The sequence below is a fragment of the Taudactylus pleione genome, unplaced genomic scaffold, assembly GCF_031769625.1.
Source record: "Taudactylus pleione unplaced genomic scaffold, aTauple2 ptg000225l, whole genome shotgun sequence".
In the NCBI taxonomy this organism is placed as follows: Eukaryota; Metazoa; Chordata; class Amphibia; order Anura; family Myobatrachidae; genus Taudactylus; species Taudactylus pleione.
This window is the reverse complement of record NW_028284627.1, coordinates 3199656-3219346: the sequence shown is the minus strand read 5'-3', so window position 1 is coordinate 3219346 and position 19691 is coordinate 3199656. Positions and strand designations below refer to the sequence as shown.

Here is a 19691-nt window from a genome sequence, read left to right as displayed (position 1 = left end):
ACTTGTAAAATGACAAAGATACAGAGATTCATGATTGGCTACCGACAAAATATTTACAATAGGATAGTAATAAAGATCATTTTATCAGGTGTAATGGGAATTTTAAATAAGATGATTGCATTTGTAAACCTTGGGCCTGATTCAGCGTAGTACGCAGTACAATGTTTTCATTACAGTAGTATATTACAGTAGTACATTACAGTAGTACATTACAGTAGTCACACGTTGGGAGTCTTTATTTGCAGTGATTGACAAGCAGGGAGCGTTTGGGGGAGGCAACAGGTAGTGTCAGTTAAAAACGCAGGCGTTGCCCAATCATTTCGGGGGCGTGTCACATCCCGCATCTGCGATCCTGTACACAGGAAACATGGCTCCGATGTATCAGTTACAGCGGCCATTCTGAGTGACTATTAATTCACTCAAGGAGTCGATGTTATGTTTGCATAATCTGCGCCCGACGCTGCGTATGTGTACACAGTTGCGGAGAGCGGTCATGGCTTAGCTGGGCATATCAATACAAGTTCCGGCCGCTGCTGCATTAGCATATTTTGACACAACCACAGCTGCGGGCAGCTGTGGTTGTGCGACCAGGCCCTTTGTTTCTTATACAGCTGTATTTCACACCACAATCTCCCATGTATCGCTTTGTTAGTTAACAGATAACACGTTTATGCATTATACTATGCATGTAAAAGTGAATACTGCAATAAGACCTCCCCCCCCTGAGGGGCTGCACCCAGCATGTACTTCTAACAATTGATCTTTCCTGACAAGTTCAGTTTGCAACACTATCATCATGAGCTCGGTTTACAGGGATTACTTTGGCAGGAATGCTTAGAAGTTCAAGCAGTCATGTCTACAGTCAAAAACAGACTGCAGTGATGCTGGGAGAGCTGGTAAAATATTACATAGAAATAACTGCAAGCAACAAAAACAAAATGGTTTTATAAATAGGTCCGTAAGAAACAGTCAGTGTATAAGGGAAGCAATTGGGAAGCCGACTGCCTAAATACCGGCAGCCGGCTTCCCGACTGTCATATCCCGGCAAGGGTGAAATGCCGGGCGTCTAGATGTAGACGCCCGCATTTCCCCGACGCCGGGAGACCGGCGCCCGGCATCCCGAACATAGAGATGCCGGGCGCCGCGAGCGGACAGCCGCGGGGGGGAGGGTTAGGTTTAGGGCTCCCGGGGGGGACTTAGGGTTAGGCACCCCCCTGGGAGGGTTAGGGTCAGGCTAGGGGGAGGGAGGGTTAGGGTTAGGCACCCCCGGGGGGGACTTAGGGTTAGGCACCCCCCCGGGGGACTTAGGTTTAGGCAGCGGGGAAGGGGGTGATTAGGGTTAGGCACTTGGGGAGGAAGTTAAGGTTAGGAACCCCTAAGGATGGTTAGGGTTAGGGGGGTTAGGTTAGTGGATACTTGCCTATCCACGATCGGCATTTCCAGCGCTGTTGGGCTTCCGCTGCTTCTAACTCTGCTCTTGTCGGGCTGCCGCTGACGGGAATCGAACCCGCCGGCCGCATACCCATTCCGTGTATAATGTATATATTAGACGAGCTTTATAAAAATCTTTATTTGTACTGTTTTATCACTTGAGTAATGTTTGTTTGATTGAAGAAGGAAATAGACAATTCAGAATAACAGCGGCCATAATAAACTCTCCTGACTTGAAGCAGCGATTTTTTACTTCATTCTGGATAACAGATAAATCAGTGTTCTCCCCAGGCTGTTTTCTGCAGGCGCAGCGTCCGGCAGAAACAGCCTACCGCCCGGCACTTCCCTCGCTCCAATGCACCGAATTCCCGGTCACCCTCAATGTGTCCTTGTTGCCACGGACACGGATGCCGGATGCGACGCCGAGCTGCGCCGACGTCACGTTCTTCACATTGGAGGCTCCGTGTCCGCTGGCAATAAGGACATGTTGGTGAAGGTTCAAGGTGACGGGCATGGCGCATTGGGGCGGGTGGAGGTGCCGGGCAGGGGACGCGGCATTGGGTCATGGGGACATGGCATTGGGTCAAGGGAGAGTGCCGAGCAGGGGATGTGTCATTGGGGCAGTTGTCCATCACACTGCAGGGGCAGTGTCAGGCTGGAGGGCAAAGATCCCTCCTCCTGTATAAAAGTTCAGGTGGGAACAGTCACCTGAGCTGATTAAAGAGCCTGCAAGTGGGGACAGTATCTGTAGAGCTGTATAAAAAATATATTCTGTGTAGCCTGCAAGTGGGGACAGTATCTGAGCCTCTAAGAAGAAGAGAATTAATATATAAATTGTTATTTCAAGTAAAAATCATTATAAGATCAGGATTTAAAACATTTAATTATTGCAAAGACCTCCACCCGGCTACTTCTTGATGCCACCCGGCTGGAAACATTTTCTGGGGAGAACACTGTAAATGTTATGCGTTGTAAGCCACTATGGGGGAGATTTATCAAAGCTTGGATAAAGTACCAACCAATCAGCTCCTGTCATTTTTCAAACACAGCATCTAACGTGACAGTTAGACGCTTATTGGTTAGTACTTTATCTCTCTTTAGGTTACTGTCCTGATGACGTAGGGATAAAAAGTTACAAAGATAAAGCACAGCATGTCAGTTTCTTTGCTGTGACATCACAGTCCTGCATAGCTGCAGCTTTGGAGACTTTCTATGTAACCTCACAGCTAGGACTTGTGCACTGCTGTGAGATAGAGAAGCACCACCTCGCTAAGCAATAGCCGTTTTCACCACAGGTTACAACATACAGCATGCGGCAAGGTTTGGTAGAACACAACGCTATGTAGGAAATTCAATTAGTAGCCCATATAGATGGGCAGGAAAATTAGCGTTGTTGAGCTTACCATAATAGGCAGAAATGTGCGCATCCAAACAGCGCGGGATGTTCTGCGGCATATCATTGCTAACTGAATCACCCCCTATCAATTATTTGGGGTAATTTATTCATCGCAGTAGCGCAAAACAGTTCATATATACATTAATGCCAAAATGTGGCTTAATCTGCAATAACATTTATACATTCAAACCATATAAACAAATCAGAATGCAAAAATACCACTTCCGCCTGATGCAAGAAACAAAATGATGTCTGAAGTCAGAATATCTCCCCCTTCCTATTTCATGGCGGTTTGTTAAAAGTTAAATGCTGCTGCGGGTTGTTACAAGACATTACAGTATATCCATTATTTGATTTCTAGTCTGGGCTAATGTATCTCTTGGTATAGAGTAACTGGCTGGAGTACTTGTAATCCATGAGGTCATATCCTTGATACCAGACCAGAAACCTTTTACAAGCAATAATGGGGAAACCGGAGCTGTCTCTTTGCCATGGCTCAGTAATGTATAAACGTCTCATCATTTCAACTTGCTAGCTCAGTGCATATGTAATTGTAATGGCAAATGTGTGCACTGGGGATCAATCTGTAGCCTAGAACATACAGTACAGGACTGTGGACAACTCACTTTAACACCTTCGTCACCTGGTATTTTATCAACTTCCAAATGTTGTGCATTACTGTCTCTTATTTTTAATAGATGATTATTATTTCTAGCTTGCCCCTGTAGATTCCCGGCATCATCCTGCTAATAAGATAATAAGAGTTTCCTGGGATACGACATGATGCTGCTGTCTGGATATAAGGGGGGAGACTAGAGCAGAGCAGAGCTGGATGGAACCAGAGCAATGAAAATGAACGGCTGAGGCTACGCAATGGCATAAACACAGGATTGGGAAACAGAAAACAGCACAGGATGGAACCAGAAAGATAATAGAACTAGCTAGTAAAAGTTGCAGGAGGGGGTGTACAGTACAAGACAATACAACAACTCCACCTAAAAGCTGATAGAAATATATAGTGTTTTTAAAACTGCACTAAAAGGGGAGTAGAGCATGGCTCCCCTGCACCCCAGGAACAATCGTATATGTACTATAAATCCAGACACAAAAACCTTCATTTTCATTTTTTCATGCAATTGCCAAGTAGATTCTGTACCATTCTATTATACTTGGCCAAAAGAGTCAGAACTCCATTTAAATTTGCGGCAGATGTTTTATTGGGATGCAGTCACTATACTGGCTGTCGGGATATCAGCGGTCAGAACACCGGCACCGGAATTCCGACACCAGTCAGAGTCCCAGAACCTGCATCCAGACACTAAGTAGCGGGGTTAGGTTTAGGCACTAGGGGGAAGGTTAGGGTTAGGCACTACTGGGGGTTAGGTTTAGGCAGCAGGGAGGGAAGGTTAGGGGTAGGTGTCGGTATCCTAACCCTGTCGGGATGCTGGCATCGGGAGTTTGACCACCAGGATCCTAAGCGCCGGCATCCCAAGCACCGGCATCTCGTACCCAATCCGTTTTATTTAATCTTGGACGAGAAAGTCATCTTACAGGAACAAAGTGCCTTAGAGCCATCTGTTTTATTGCACAGGTATAGGGGTATATTTATCAGGACGGTTCCGATATTTATCATTTCTTATTGCAGAGATAAGAAATTAAGTATAGTCATTATTTAACAAAAATCACATCCAGGGACAGAGGCTCTGGGAGAAGACCGTTCTAGAGATGTGTTAGGATTAAAGTGATCGCTTTACTTCCAGGTTAGGGATTTGGTTGAAGTACTGCACATGTGTGGTCACCAAACTGCACAGGTGCGAGCAGCCATTGCAGGTAAATATTGCCATGTGTAGACTATAGGCTACAATGGCTAGCGACATCCGATGATGGCTATAGCTACCTAGGCCAAGCTCCGGAATGTGAAGCATTCTGGAGCTTGTTAAATTTTGCATTTTAGCAAGCCACATAGAAACCTATGGGAGCAGCAACAGGGGGGGGATCAACTATATCCACTTCGGTACCCCGTACACACATCCTGGGGATCCTTTGTGTTGTTGAGGGATATCCCACATATATTTTTTAATAAATATGCCCCATAGAAACAATGTGAAAGTATTTTATGGAGTCAAATCAATTATGCCTCACTTAGGGTACCCCCGGACTCACAAATTGTTGTTCGCAGCCTGATAGGTGCGAGTCCACGCTGCGAGCTGTGGAAACATTGTTGCAAGGACAACTTGTACCCCTCGCGAATAACTGAATCAACCCCTATGTTGGGAGTAACCTAGTAAGTCTATAACCTGCATGAAATAGTGACTGAATTACTTTGAGTTGTACAGAAAGGTGTACATTATCCCATGTATACAATAATGTATTTGTTGGTTAGTTAGTACTTCTGACATGTTTTAAACACCAGCATTAAAAACCTAAATGATAAGTAAACATGTTACCATAGCAATCTGATAAATAGAGGGATTCTTCCATATCTACAATGCTCATCATTGTCAAGATAATGACAAAGCAGGAATCTAAGTTATTTCGTTTATGCTGTCTGACCTCATTCAATTGTCACTGGGTGTATGTCATGCAGCTGTGTATACAGAGAGGGTGCAGCTGAAATGATCTCCCTTCTGTATACAGTCAGCTGCAATAAGTGACGCAAGAACCAGCTGCTGCAACAGTCTATTGCCTATATACCAATAGGAGAGAGGGGGAGAGAGGGAGAGAGAGTGACACACACCAAGGAGTATATTTACTACATTGATCAACATCGATGTTGCGTTTCTGGGGATAATTTACACATTTACCAATACTTAAAAAAAACTAAATAAATTGTCTGTTGGTAAATGTGTGATTTAGCCCCAGAAACACAACATCAATTTTAATTTGATCAAAATCAACCTTCAGAGAAATAGAGAAAGAGCGATAGAGAGAGAGATAGCCAGCAAGAGAGAGAGAGAGAAAGATAGCCGGCGAGAGAGAGAGAGAGAAAGATAGCCGGCGAGAGAGAGAGAGATTACGAGAGAGAATAAATACAAGCATTCTCCCTCTCAGGGCTGGTAACAGTCAGTGAGTGATGTAACATAATTTGGATTCTACGCGTTTCACAGAAGTGAGCATGATGAGCAAGAGCAATGAGTGAGGTAAAGGTCACTGCTTTATACAGACTATTTAATGGTACACAACACTAAGCTGAGCACAGCGTCTCCGTTAATGCCTAGGCTAACAAAACTTGATATTGCTCTGCACGCTCTCCTTATTTGATATTTTCAATACTATATAGTCTTAAAGCAAAAGCAAAATGCTTTACATATTTGTAGGTCCCCATTATGCAGTGCCCCCAGTAATGGTCCCCCCTATGCAGTGCCCCCAGTAGTGGTCCCAAATTATGCAGTGCCACACACACAACCCCAATCCGACGACGCCCAGGGCTTGTGCCCTGGCCGACACCCCCCTCCCTAGTTACGCCACTACTACTAGCGCTGCACTTTTGATGCTAGAAAGGCACAGACAATGGAACATACTGTTTCTAAGGCCGGCATACCCACCGACTTTATTACTTGGTGTGTTGCACTACAGATGCTTTCTGCTCCATTTAATGTGTATACTGATGGCTCAAAATGCACTGTGTCAATGGAGTGCCTTTCTACGATCTCCTGAGCGCAAGTTAAAATGCTTGTATCATGTAACAAGACAGAGCTCCCAGTCCATGCATTTCACTGTCGCACAGTCTTCAGTCGCTATTATTTGCAACCACCGTGGGGTGACACCAATAGTCAATGGTTTTTGCCATCGATGGCGAAGATCCGATAATTTTCTGACATCAACGGCATAAAGAGCAATGATGTTTTTCTCCCGGCTGGCAGCACTTTGCCCTAATTCCAACACAGGGCCTGATTCACTACCGATCGCAATTGCGATTACGCACGCAATCAGCCAATTGTTACAGTGCACGGGCGCAAAACAGCCACTGCAATCACTGAGTACGCAGACCCATCGCAGGTTGATTGACAGGAAGTGCAGTTTGTGGGAGGTGACGGGGGTGGTCGGCAGAACGCAGGCATGCCAGCGCAACTGAACGCTGTTGCTTTGGCGTGCATAAATTATTCACTGTGATGCCTTAAACAGCTTCTAGTACTCGTAGCGTGCAATGATGTTTGCAATTCCTGAGTAAGGTCAGAGCTTGTGCAAGACTGCGTGAGGATGCGATGGTACTCGATGTTACCGATGGTTTCGCAGTCTTGCTAAGTATTACGGATGTTAGTAAAGGGAAGTGGGTGTCCTTATGTTTTGCGAAAACTGCATTGCGATCACATTTGAATTGCATGCGTAATCGGCAGCCGCAATCGCAGTTGCAATCTGTAGTGAATCAGGCCGACAGTCCGCATAGCCACACCCCCTTCCTTGATTGGCCTGCCGCCTGCTGAGTCCCACCTCCCATTCAGTGATAGCCGCAGCACTGATGGCCGTCAAAGGTGTAAACCATCAATGTTTTCTTGCTGTCGATATAAACCTCTGATGGTACCATCGATGGAGACTATTATAGATACCACAGTGATATCATCCAACAATAAGACGTTGGGACAAAATAAACCCCCCCACCTCTTTCAAGAACTGTACTGCCAAAGTCGAGACAGTTGGGAGATATGGATTTGTTAAAAGAAAAATATATATATATGTCAGTTCCTATTGTGTGCAAGCAGCAGAGACACAGTTATGGCTTATTCTGAATGACTTGTGCTATCAATAGGTCATGAAAACTAGGATTAAACAGCAGCAGCAACAACAAATGTCTGTTAAGAGAAAATTGTAATATTTTATATTTGTCACAAGAAAAAAAAAAAACACACAAAAAGAGGAGACAGACGTTTTGTCATTGGACTTAAATACTGAAGGTGTGATTCCGAGGTGCAATATGTAGCTTTGCGCATGCTCTGTGGATGAGAGTACGCAACTATGACCATGTTCAGATAGAGACACTGCACCTGCCATGGGGCTGGTACAAGAAGTGTCCATGGTGCATTTGATGGTGGTGCTTTGAGGACCACCGGCGGTGTTACGGAGTGCAGAGATGCCTAAAGTGGCCGTTTCAGTGCTTACTTATTCAGACGCTGGCCTGTGCGCCAGGGGTAGGCAGGAACTAGCATATCATCGCTACTGCGGCTCCAACTGCACGCACATCTGAGTAAGCTCCTAAGTGTTCCGAGGGTGTGTAGGAATTGTGGGTTATGTATAGGCAGAGATCTGTCCGATTTCGGACGGGTCTCCTGCAATAGGTATAGTGGTAGAGCAAATATGCGCTGATAGTGGACGGATAGGGGCGGTGCGGTAACTCCATATTAGCCCCTAAGTGTAAAACAAACTTTTAGCATTTACTCTACTAAACTATATTTTAAAATCAGGCATTTAAGTGCATACAAGAAAACCATGATGTGTAATGCGTTGTAAGGATGAAGCATTAAAAAGAAAAAGAAAAAAGTTTTGAAAAACATAAAAGTGCTGATCATTGTAGCAGCCTAGATTTGCTTCCTTGAGTACAGAATAATGATGCTGGCAATCTTTTATGTGGTGTAATTAAACATTCACAATGAATCCGTTCTATTGATTAAAATAAGGACGGAGACACCAGTCACAATGGAATTAGATGGATTGGGAATAATTTGTGGAATGCCAAAAATTTCCAGCCTGCTATAATTGGCATGAAGGGCTTATCCCGCAACTTAATGGCCGGAAATCTGATCTAAATTTCAATAGCGGAAGTAGAATGGGAACGCTTTCAATACCATAGATTTGTGGCAAGAAAAAAAAAAAATGCATTGCTTTGAAAAGGAAAAGTCTTCTTTTGATTTTAGGGGTTAAATATGCAAACTAGATTCAAAGAGGCCTACTTTGCACACACTACCCCTAGGCTGTGTCTAATTGAAAAAATATATATATTAACCATTTAAGGATATGGGAATTTTTTTTTTTTTTAAAGTTATTTTGAAACTATTAATATTAAAGGTTGAGCTGCTGTAGAGCAATTGAAGGATAATTGGCACTAGACTGGTAGCTGCTGCATGGCCATGTACATTAATGCAGGGAGAGCTGGATATTAACTGCTGTAATGACCCAGTCTGATATTTATTACTGCCAATAGGAAGAGGAACTGAAGTTGTCTCTTTGAAGGCGTGGGATATACATAATCAGACACCCACTAGTGAGCAAGATCCACGCTCCATTTACAAGTCAAACAAATGGAACATGAATTATTGCTACAGTGCATGTGGAGGCTTATGGATGGTGCGGATTTGCTTGGCCGGCCCCTTTGATCACCTAGTTCTTGTATAACCGATTACTAGGCAGTCAAACATTACAAAAATACAGAGGACACCAGCATAATGTCCCCAATGTCAGTGCAGCAAACACTGTTGCTGGGTACATACTAAACAATGTGTACCCAGCGCGATGTATCGTGCGGCGGGTCCCGATGCTGGAGCAACAGCGTGAAAGCGGGGGCCATGCTGCATTCGGCAACAGGGCCACCGCTGTCAACGCGTGGGAGCATGCATCATCAGCGACATGGCAGGTACACACTGCTGATGTAGACAATCTGTCCGATCGGATGTCATATCGTCTAGTGCGTATCCGGCTTAAAATAGGACATGATAAAAAAAAAACTTATTTTAAAAGTCAGTGGGGGCGATGTATCAAAGCTAAAGAGGACAGAGAGAGAAACTACCCATAGCAACCAATCTCGTTATCATGCTATAGAATGTACTAGATCAGTATTTCTCAAACTCGGTGCTCATGGAACCCTAACAGTGCATATTTCCATGGTATCCTCAGGAATAATTAGTACAACCTGTAGATTTATTGTATTAGTCAATTAACACACCTGAGGTCCAGATAGATGATCTGGAAAACATGCACCAGTAGGGTTCCATGAGGACCGGGTTTGGGAAACACTGTATTAGATACATAAAAGCTAGAAGCTGATTGGTTGCTAAGAATAATGCCTACACCTGTCCACTATAGAAAAAGGTTTGATACATCTCCCCATATACGATGAAAGAAACAATGGAGAAGACCCTGGAGAACATAACCGCTCCATGCAGTTAGCATCCTAGTCCATAATGGACCCACCGCAGCAAGACATACATTAGCTAGAAGAGTATATTTTCTTCTCTGTCCTTTTTTGGACTGGAGACATTAGCGGCAACAGAAGAGGTTTAGGCATAGAAGTTGTTAGAACCACTAATGCTATGAAGACGTGACCAGATTTTTTTTGCCCAGGTAAAAATGAACCCTGTAACAAAACACTACATGCAAAGCCTCTGCAACAAAGATTGGGCCAAGTGGCCAGGACACTCTTACCAAGACGGGACAATGACAGCACACACAGTCAGATGCGATAATTACCCAAACATAGTCACGTAGATCTAAAAGAGCCTAATAGGCCACCTTAGTGGCACCGTGTACATGCTCAATAGGTCTATGTTACCTCTGTTGCAACCCAACATAGTATTTGACGGCAGATAAGAACCACTTGGCCTATCTAGTCTGCCCTATGAAGACGGGACCAGCTTTTATTGGCCCAGGTAAAAATTAACCCTGTAACAAAACACTACATGCAAAGCCTCTGCAACAAAGCCACAGCACCACGTAACTGGTTTGCAAATCTGCACAGAAAAACATTCCAGGCTTTAAAATAAAAAAATAAAAAAGTAAACAAAACATTAATAGCGCGATGATTGTCACCTATTCCTTAACAGATTTTAGTAAATAATCAGTTTGCAAAAAAATATTTTGACACCCCATAGGGTGCACACATTTACAACCAATTAGGTTGACGTGCAGCCAAATCCATAACACGTCTGTAAATATCCCAAAATAATGGAGGCCACCTGGTATGTTCGTGCCATAAGTTACACATTTGGATAAGACCCAGCTATCCAAAATTAGGGGTTCCAGCTTCATTGGGGCCGACTGGCACATGCAGATCATTAGAGGTCATCAGTGGTCATCTCTCAAATGTATTTTCTGAAACACCCAATAATGGATCTTATAATTTTAATCAGGAATATTATCAAAAACTGCATCATATTCGCACCTCACACTATACAATCTATCACCAGTGATATAGCATTGAAGCTGGCCCGTAATACAAAAAAATGCTATCTTTTTTTGTGTTATTTCTGACAGAACAAAAAGCTAATTCAGTACACAATTTTTGAAAAGCAAACACGGTTGCGACATGCTTGTAATATGATCATCCTAAAATGTAAAATGGCGTGTGATATGGGTACACTGAAATACTCGCACATTTCTCAAATTGCTTAGGTTTACTGTTTCGATGGGAATACCTGAGAACACTGCTCCATCCAGTCTACATGGGACTTATTGAAATATTTATTTTGGAATTTGTCCTTTTAGCAGCAGTGAGGGACACATTTGTAGAAGGAAAAGGAGATTAAACTAGACTTTTCCAAAACACATTTTTGTAACACGAATAAGCATCTTCTCTCCCGAAAGTAAAATAAGGTCACAGCTGCCCTGTTGTGTAAACTGTTAGGACTAGGCGGAATATTCTAACTGCAAAAGACAGATCATTTAAAAACAATAAATTTGCCTGATTCTAAGGGGTATGGTGGTGCACTAGCTAAGCCTGTCTGGGGGCCCGGGACTACCAGGGAGGTGTAACCACAGTAGTCAGGGCAGTTTCTGCATAGAGCCCCATTATTCTCATAGGTGCTACCACACCCCACACGCTTAGCCACACCCCCTGGCACTGGGGTATGACAGATCTCTCAGCTACCATGTTTATGATCTATACAGGGTGAGAGATTCCCATATGCAGTACAGTAATATATTTTAAAAGGTGAAACCAGTCTTTTTCTATAGTTTCTACTGGCAACCCAGGAAAAGCAATTTGCAAACACTGAATTCTGTTTATTTTTTAATACAGTTATGCACTACTTTTAGAGAGCCTTTAGATCCAATGCACATTACCAAATTAATGGCAGATTTAATGGGGTTTGTTTACTAAGAGTTAAGTTCTAAAGCTTGGCGCTTCCGATGATATTTATACCTAAACTTTAAAAGTTCAATGCTTTTACTAGCTAGCTGCCCTTTTAAATTTGGGCCATAAAAATTATTGGAAGCTTCGGGTTTTAAAAGCAGACGCTTAGTAAATAAACCCCAGTGGCTCCAGTTGGGTGCCACCTTGCTCCGCAGCAGTAAATTCAGGTGTGCCAGGGTTACCCTTTGCCAACTATAGGGAGGATTTCACATTATCAAATCCAAAAGGTCCATCATGCAAATCCAAAACTAGATTCTTAATCCAATTTCTACTGTTATCCAAAGATTCTATCACTCCTCACCACCGTCACATGGACCAGAATGATCTTTACAAAGCTATTGTTAGCAGAGGCACAAAGTAACAAGGTATGTATGGAATGGAACACACCAGGCAACGACACTGTATGACTGGAGCCAACGATGGCAGCAACACAAGTGTCAATGTAACCAGCAGGATCATTCCCGCATGCCAGACTAGATTTAGTGTTCTACAATAGACTACTGCACATGGTCCAATTGTCACAGGTCATTAATTAGTAAGGCTCAATAATCTGAGGAGGAGGACCCTGTTACCATGGATGTGGATTTTATTTTAATTCATTAAAACAAAACAAAACATAGTAAGATCACCTTTGCCTGATAGAAATAGGACTTAAACACACTAAACCCACAAAGACATTCTACTATTCACCTTTCTTTCTTAGAATGAAAAAAAGCCAAAAACAAAACAAATGTCACTAAGCAAATTTAATATTTAACAAGTTAATGAGTACCTCTAATGCCTTAATAGGTGTCAATGTGTTCAACGTACTCATTGGTCTAATTTTTACAAAGCCAGTCTTTATAAATTTCAATTCTTGGCTAACCCTGTCCTGAACCAACCACATAGCCTCAGTAAACTATTATATCCCATTACCACCCTCTCTGCACAGTTCACACAAAATTCACATGTGTTCTCTTTCCATGCTCAAACAACCCTTTGACACCAGGCCAGCATTACTGTGTGCCTGGATCATATAACCCAGTGGTTCTCAACTCTAGTCCTCAAGTACCCTCCTACAAAGTCATGTCTTCAGGATTTCTGTCTGAGGAGACAGGTGGGTTAATTACTGGTCGAGCAAAATAGATCAGCTCACCTGTGTGTGTTTAAAGAAATCCAGAAAACATGACCTGTTGGGGGTGTTCGAGGACTGACATTGAGAACCCTATTATAAACCACTAAGCACTTCTTACCATTGTAATATGGCTTGACTAATATGAAATATGTGGCAGCTAACAATTTAATAAACTCCCTTTTCCCTATAGATTGTGAGCAGGGCCCTCTTACCGCTCTGCTTGTGTGTTATTATTGTGTGTTATTATCGCAGTGCTTCAAATTGTAAAGCACAAAGGATTATGTTTACACTATATAAAGTTTAATTAAAAAATAAACTAGATAAGGTTTCTGCTGTTATTTATTTCTAGTAAGGAAATTTTGCTATGAAGAAATGTATCAATACCAGATTATGACAAAGAAAGTTTGTGGCCCCATGAATAAAAATATTGATATCATGTGTTAACTGGCACAAAAAAAATGGCCTTAAGAGAACAGTTGATACATTTGGAGACGTCGGGGGAGTTTCAATTATTTAGGCGGACAACCCCTTTTAGATTAATGAGAGCTTGAGGTCAAAAGAGGTTGACCCTGGTGGCTAATTAACGGATCAGTGTCTGCAAAGGTCGACTAAAGTGCAAGCTTCTGAGGTAGAGGCCGAGCAAGGTAATACCATAATAATAGTGGTACTCCCAAATGTTAGAGTGGTAACAAAAATAAATAAATACATCAATCAATAAATAATCAGTGCATCTTATTATTTACAAGTATAAGTGCGTATACACTAGGGATGTGCAGGCTCGGATAGGTTCGAGTTTGCACGTGGAGTTCGGATTTTTCCCTCCAAAAAAACGGAACTCAGAAAGATTTGTCCAGGAATGATGATGTTCGTCCATGTAAGATGACGTTTTGCCTCTTTCTGAGTTCCGTTTTTTTGGAGGGAAAAATCCGAACTCCACGTGCAAACTCGAACCTATCCGAGCCTGCACATCCCTAGTATACACTGGGCGATATTACTGAGCGACTGCACGATTACGACATCGTAATCATGCAATCGGTCAGTAATCGTGCACTTTCATTTCTGAAACGACCAACGATGCGTGCTCACGCTGGTAGTTTCCGACATTGTCCATCGCTTGAACATGCAGGCCAATCTGCCAATAACGACAGATTGGCATGTTCAGGAATGATGGAGTGTGCCTGCACTGAACGACTGATCGTTCAGTGCAGACACTACAGGTGATCAGGAACGACACTACGATTACGATGTCGTAATCGTACTGTCTTTCCTGATCGCCCAGTGTGTACACACCATTAAATACTCATTCAAAAAACAACTGGATATTATTATTCAAAACACCATGGTATTTCAAAATCTTAAAATGTAAGTGCAATATATAATACCAGTAAAATACAAGGGTCGAAAATTTTTAGCAAAATCTAGGAGCCAGTTTAAAAGTTTAGGAGCCAGACCATCGTCCCCAACCAAAATATATGAAAACTTGTATCGACCACCATACAAGTCCCTCAGTCCTCTCAACATGCTATCAGACCCCCACCACACTCCCCCAATTCTCAGTGTGCCACAGTAATGCCCCCAAATTCAGTATATGCCACACTGTAGCGCCCCCTAATTCACAGTATGCCACACTGTAGTGTCCCCAAATTCACAGTATGCCACACTGTAGGGCCACCAATTAATTATATTATAGGGGGAAGACATTATAATGAAGTCAGACAGATCAGTCACTCACCAGCTGCGGACTGTGAGAGCCTTAGATCATGACTGGTCAGCGACAGCCAGGCAACAGGAACACCTACTTTTGATAGCAGCTTCTTCTATGACAGCCGGGATCAGGTTTAGCAGGGCAGGAGATTGTGATCCCAACAGCATTAAAGGCAGCCATGGTAGTGGGATCGGGTTTAACGGAGTCAAGCTTCACAGTGGAAGATTTGAAACTGGGCGGTAAAGAGTGCTCAACTCTCCTTCTCCAATCCCAAAACGTGTGGTCTTTCTCAGCATGACAATACGATATATAGATTGGAGTTTTGTTTGTTAAGTAAAAAAAAAAAGCCTACCTCCTGTCACAGATGGAGGTCTTAACCATTCAGGACCAAACCCTGAGATGGTGACCAAAGTGGTAGCCATCAGGACTAAAATCTAATACCCCTATTCCACTGCCGCAATAACCCTGGTTAATGCCAGGTCTACCTGGGTCGCGGCTCTGTGGAAAACGACCCCCAAAAAATAACCTGGGTAGCAACCAGGACTGGACACGGGTAAGTGGTAGTGTAAACGGCTAACCCAGGTCGGACAATGCAGGTCCCGTTTACAGCATGAGGAGATCCGGATTTCCCGACGCTTGGAGATGATGTCATCTCCAAGCGTTGGCAGAAGAGTGTGAATGGTGCAGACCCGGGAATAACCCAAGTCGGTTGCGCAGTGTGAAAGGAGTATTCCAAATCCTGGGTCAGACCCGGGATTTTGGTGGAAAAGGGGTATTGGTCACCAAGGTGACCGATTTTTATAGATCTCTGATATAATTAAGATGCAGTGGTTATTCTTTGAAGCCTTATCATATTTTATTTGTATGGTGCCACAGCGCCTCACAAAGTACATAAAATGGGCAAACAAGAAAGCAGCGACTTATGCTGGGTACACACTGGTCGATATATTGGCCGATCAATTGATCGGCCATTATATCGTGCCCCTGCCGGCCAGTGTGTACAGACGATATGTCTGTGAACAACTGCTCAGTTATAAAAAAGTAAAGTTTTAAAGGAAAATAGAAACTAGCGCTGATGCTAAATACCATAGAAAAGGGATCAGAATATGTTAAGACGGAAAAAACAGAAATAAGGAAAGAAAAAGGGGACAGACAGAAGACAAAATAAACAGACACCACTGAAACCATATTTAATGTTTAGGCTCTTTTAAAAGACATGTGAGGCAGGTCCAGGCAAACGAGCAGTGGTATAGTAAGTCCAAAGCAAGCGAACCTAACTGTCCCTACCTGGGTCTTCGGTTTCCAGCGCTGGCAGTGTGTCCTTCCTCTGCCTATACTGCATGGGAAGCCACACGATGCGTTTGTGGGGTAGCGGCAGCTATGCGCGGCAGCCAGGGATAACGCCAGAGGGTCTGTGATGATCGTGACGGCTTGGTCCGCTGGTACTCCGCTTTTCTTCCTTCACTATGTCTGTAAGTCCAATGCATTTCGTACCTGCCTAGGTCCTTTGCAGGTACAAAACGCGTTTGACTTACAAACAAAGTGGAGGAAGAAAAGTGGACCAAGCCGTCACGATCGTCACAGAGCCTCTGACTTGCTATTAAATGTATACAAAGATGCAGATTAACCATGTGTAAGCTTCTCGTAACTGTGACTTTTTATTATACCAATTTGCAACTTAAGCCGGATACACATTAGACAATTTGACAATTTCAGAATGATCAGAACAACAAATTGTCCAGTGTGTACGCACTATTGCGCTGTTCGGAAGATTTGAGGAACAACACCACGGCTGTGGATGTGGCTGGGGAACGACATATCGGGGGGTCGTACACCAGATCATGCAGTATGTACGGACCATCCAATATATCATGCTGTCGCATCTGGTATCACTGGGTACACACATCATCTAGTGTGTACTCGGCTTAAGTTGAACACAGAACTACATGTATTACCAGCCCCAGTAGTCAGTGTTCCCTTGCAATGTACTGTTATCATACTAGTGTTGTAACAAAGATGCTCATATATTTAAAGAAGTCACAAAGTCGTAGCGAGCCAAAAGAGGCTATTTGGCGCAATTTGAGCAAAGTTGTATCTGGGCACATCTGTAGGTCAGCTTATATATAACCCTGAAAATGACAGTACCACACTAAGCAAATGGAGTACTCCCTTTTACTTATATATGCAGCCTGCATAGGCAAACGCAGGGGGGGTTTCCGGTTGCCTGGAAACCCCCCTTCCAAGCCAACACCATGATGACTACAATAGAAATAGCATATAATACCAAAGTTGCATTTTTTTAAGATTCCCTCAGTGTCACAAATTAAATAATTAGCACCACCTGTTGATCTGTTAAAATGTCTGAGCCAGTAATAAATACACCTGTGCACCAACTAGGAGATCTGGAAAACATGCACTGCTAGGGATGCACTGATATAGACCATCGATAGGGTTAATTAGTAATACTGTATAATAATGAACTAGCCAGTACATAAAGAGACCAGTCTGTACATATATGTCCAGGGCAGTGCTAGGTTCTTTTGCTGCTCCCCCAGATTCCCGAACTTGCTGAAATTATCTGGAATGGAGCTCACATCTGAAATAAAAACATTCAGCTCAGGCAGGATGGCCCTACATACGCATATAATGGAATAATGTGATTGTTGGTTCTGTATATCTCAGAATTATTACATTATTACATACATTACACTTCGTATGATGTATATTATAGCTGGTTAATTGCTGATTATGCCCTCTTCCTGGACTGGCCACACTTGCTTTAAATTCAAGCATTTGGAAATCCCCCTGTAGAAATCCTGCGTTTGCCACTGGCCTGAAAGCGTAAATGGATGATCACACATCTACAGAATAGATATAGGATATTTGGCTATAGGATTAGCAGTGTTATTAAATCTAAATCCACATGTGTCAGCCACACAGACCTGTACTAACTTACCACCAAGTTCGTGTTCCTGTAACCTCCCTAACACTCGCCTTGTACAAATGTCTCACTATTTAGGTTATATGTCATATGGTTTTATTTTAATAACTATAATGCATGGAGACCCAGGAGACGTCTCTACCCTCCATCCATACATTACACCTGCTGCAGCCAGATCTTATGACGTCAGGCAAAAAGGCAACATTTGGGGGACTACAAGGCCCAGCATGCAAGCTCAGTCATACATGTTAGTATTAAAAAGTAGTTATCCAATAGTACAATAAAAAGTAGTTTCCCCCCCAGTGCCCTGCAGTACCAGGCTGCTCCTGTGTGTGTGTGGTGGAATCCGGGCTGATGTGGCAGCAGATCAGTGTATGGGACATAGCCGGGGAAAGTTACATCAGTGTGAGTGAGAGACAGGGGCACAGACAGCGCTGTGTGTGTGATATAATGCAGCCTCCTCCGCTCTTACCCCACCATCAGGGGCAGCGCTCGCCTCCTCCTCCTCCGGGGCACTGGTTACAGCGTCAGCGGCGGCTGCGGGGATCGGAAGTTCCAGGCTTGTTCAGGGGCTGCTGGAGGCAGCAGGAAACGGAAACTCCGGGAAGTGTGAGAGGGAGAGAGGGGGCGAGACTGGGAGCCTGACTCACAGACAGACACAGGGCGAGACTGACTGTGGGGGGGCAGCCGGTGGGTGTGAGGAGCCTGGGAGGGGGGATCAACGGGGGTGGGCTCATCACCAGCCTGCTGCAAGGGGCAGAGAGAGTCACTCATCACATAGGGACATGTCATTGCCAAACTCCGCACTTCTCATTTACATGTATAGTGTGTGTTAGTGTAAAGTCTATCTATCTATCTATCTATCTATCTATCTATCTATCTATCTATCTATCTATCTATCTATCTATCTATCTATCTATCTATCTATCTATCTCTACTGCATTTCATATCTATCTATCTCTACTGTATTTCATATCTATCTACTGTATTTCATATCTATCTATCTATCTATCTATCTATCTATCTATCTATCTATCTATCTATTCCAGAAAGACCCTGCAGTCTCCAAATAGGCAATTGTGAAATAACAGTTTAACAAAATTACTGGACTTCTAAATATTGGAGAAAGCCTTTTTCCTATACTGTGCAGTAGTCTGTTTTTCTCCTGTATATTCTGTATAAAAGTAGGGAATGTTAAGCTGGGTACACAGTTGCCAATGCCACCAGTGATGGCGGGGGCCATGCTGTGACGGACGATGCCACTGACGACTCACAGGAGTGCGCGTCATCGGTGACAGTGCGTACATAAACTGGACGACTTAAAGAATTTGTCATAACGAATGGTCGTTATGGGCAAATTCGTTTAAAATGACGTCTAGTGTGTACCCGGCTTAAGTTCCGAATATTGCTGTATCTCTTAAAGTGACCAACTGCACCAAAGATATTGCAACTAGATGTTGAACTAACATCCCGTTTTTTTTTTTCTGAGTGTGCTGTGCATCAATTTAATATAAAGTGTGTGTATATATATATATTTACCGTGTCCTGTAGTATGGTCACCGCCATATTTATAGATTATATAAACTGTTCTATTTGTTGGGACAGGTTGTTTTCGTGTGGTCTGTCGGTAGACCTTGGACAGATCACGTGGAAACAACCTGTGCCAACAAATAGAAGTCTATTTGCTATTTTAGATGACGTCACTTGCAAATGTGAAAAACGTCAACATATGTCTTTGGCCTAATGCGCATGTTCCGGGTCACTCATCCGCACAACTGATGTCAAGGCCTCAGGACAACTGGGGGAATGAGCCAACAGCACACTGCACTCTGGGAGAAAGTAGGAAGGGAACTGTCTCTTCCCTGCTTTTATCCAGTGTGAGTAGGCATAACGCCAGCCGAGATCGTGGCTATGTTTTGAACAAAAGACGAGAAAAGCTAATTTTCTCTATAAATACCTGATCACTACAGCCCCCAGCCTGACCTACAGTATGAGGGCTGCAGGAATATGAGAGGCAAAATAAAAAGGCGGTGAAATCTGTGATTA

The 19691-nt window shown here is 43.3% G+C and overlaps 1 protein-coding gene across 3 annotated transcripts in view; it reads right to left on the bottom strand.

The window, feature by feature from the left end:
• Window positions 1–18265, bottom strand: part of LOC148517216 (solute carrier family 45 member 3-like) — a 37924-nt gene extending 19659 nt beyond the window's left edge. Inside the window, exon 1 of one of the 3 annotated variants that reach the window (XM_088478913.1) lies at window positions 18118–18265. The gene's annotated coding sequence lies outside the window, so the exon portion shown is untranslated. Of the gene's footprint in view, window positions 1–17961; window positions 17985–18117 lie in introns of those variants that run through there. The other 2 variants (XM_088478911.1, XM_088478912.1) reach the window with 2 other exon arrangements.
• Window positions 18266–19691: the final 1426 nt, after the last annotated feature.